The sequence below is a fragment of the Myotis brandtii genome, unplaced genomic scaffold (assembly GCF_000412655.1).
Source record: "Myotis brandtii unplaced genomic scaffold, ASM41265v1 scaffold111, whole genome shotgun sequence".
NCBI classification, from domain to species: Eukaryota; Metazoa; Chordata; class Mammalia; order Chiroptera; family Vespertilionidae; genus Myotis; species Myotis brandtii.
Window position 1 is genome coordinate 5,433,087 of NW_005353789.1, and position 2,349 is coordinate 5,435,435.

The following is a 2,349-nucleotide window of genomic DNA, read 5'->3' on the forward strand; positions in this document are numbered from 1 at the left end:
CTCTATTTAATTTGAAAAGTTTTTGGCATATCCCTCTGTTCTTTTAATATCTGCTGATCCTTAGACCTCGGGTGTCCACAGATACTTCTCTTGATCTCATTCTCCTTTGCTGGTGCCTCCTCTTTCTCTAATCCGACATTAAGCTCCTCTTCTCACTATGCACACTCTCTAGGCAAGCATGTCTTTTCCCTGCTTCAAATTTAGATGTATGTCCACTCATATCGCTACTTATCCAACAGCCTACTGGCCATTTCTTCATAGAGACCTCTTAGGTCCCTCCAGCCCATTAAATTTAAAATTGAACTTCGTTTTTCCAAAAGCTGTTCTTCCTCTAGTGTTCCCAGTCTTACTAAAGGGTATCATCATTCACCAAGTCACTCAGAAACTAGTGAGTCATTTTTAACTCCTTCAACTTCATTAATCCCCACACTTATTTGGTCTCCAAGAACTGCTACTTATATCTGTTAAGGTGTCTCGGCTTTATCTACTTTTCTCCACTTTCATTGCCACCTCATATTCCAAGCTACAGTTGCCTTTTTATTGAGGGACTAGAGGCCTGGTGCATGAGATTCGTGCGCTGGGGGAAGAGGGGGGCAGGGTGTCCCTCAGCCTAGCCTGCACACTCTCCAATCTGGGACCCCTCAGGGGATATCCGACTGCCAGTTTAGGCCTGATCCCTGTGGAATCAGAACTAAACTGGCAGTCGGACATCCCTCTCACAATCCAGGACTGCTGGCTCCCAACCACTCGCCTGCCTGCCTGCCTGATTGCGGCTAACCGCTTCTGCCTACCAGCCTGATCACCCCCTAACCCGCTCCCCTGCGGGCCTGATTGATGCCTAACTTTTCCCCTCCTGGCCCAATCGCCCCCAACTGCCCTCCCCTGCTGGCCCAATCACCCCTAATTGCCCTCCCCTACAGGCCTGGTCCCCCCCAACAGCCCTCCCCTGCAGGCCTGATCACCCACAACTGCCCTCCCCTGCTGGCCATCTTGTCGTGACCATCTTGTGGTGGGCATCTTGTGACGACACGGGGGCGGCCATCTTGTGATGACGTGAGGGCACGAGGGTGCAAGGGCCACCTAGGCTTTTATCCTATATAATAAAAGGGTAATATGCAAATAGACCAAACAGCAGAACGATCGAACAACCAATCAAAGCATAATATGCTAATGATATGCTAAGGCTGCTCAACCACTTGCTATGACATGCACTGACCACCAGGGGGCAGATGCTCCAACTGGTAGGTTAGCTTGCTGTTGGGGTCTGGCCGATCAGGAATAAGCGAGATGGGCTGGACATGCCCTGGAGCCCTCCCGCCCCCTCCCTGGCCCAATCCTCAGCCCAATCAATCGTGCACTGGTGGGGTCCCTCAGCCTGGCCCGCACCCTCTCCCAATCTGGGACCCCTTGGGGGATGTCGGAGAGCTGGCTTCAGCCCGATCTTGCAGGCCCTCCCCTTGGGAGGGTGTCAGACACAGGGCTCATGGCTGGCGAGTGCTGCTATGGCAGCACAATCCTCTCCATGAACAGGAGTGGCAGGCAGGAGCTTCAGGCAGCATGGGACTGCAGGTTTCAGCCAGATCCCTGCGGGCCACCCAGAGGGACCCCACCCATGCATGAATTTGTGCACTGGGCCTCTAGGTAGTATAGATAATTGGCATATAATATTATAATAGTTTCAGGTGTACAACATAGTGATTAGAAAACTGTGATGTGATCACCAAAATAAGTCCATGTGTTACCTTATAAAGTTAACACAATGTTATTGAGTATATTTTCCATGCTGTACATTACATACCATGATTTACTTTTTAAAACTGTACTTCTTAATCCCTTTTACCCATTTCAATACCCACCCAATCCCATATCCTTGGACAACTACTAGTCTCTTCTCTTTATCTATGAGTCTAGGTTTTGTTTTGTTTTTTAGATTCCACAGATAAGTGAAGTCATGTAGTAATTGTCTTTCTGTGTCTTGTTTCACTGAGCACAATTTCTCTGTTCTCCTTTTTTCGTTTGTGGTTTGATGACTTTCTTTAGTGTTATGTTTAGATTGCTTTCTCATTTTTTCAGTGTATTTACTACAAGTTTTGTATCATGGTTGCCATGTGGCTCACATACATCTCCCCATGTTTATAATAGTCTATTTTAAGTTGATAGCACCTTAAATTTGAATACATTTTCACTCATCTGCTGATGGGCACTTAGGCTGTTTCCAAATCTTAGCTATGGTAAATTGTGCTGCTATGAACATAGGGGTACATATATCCTTTCTGATTGGTGTTTCTAGTTTCTTGGGATATATTCCTAGAAGTGGGATCACTGGGTCAAATGGGAGTTCCATTTTTA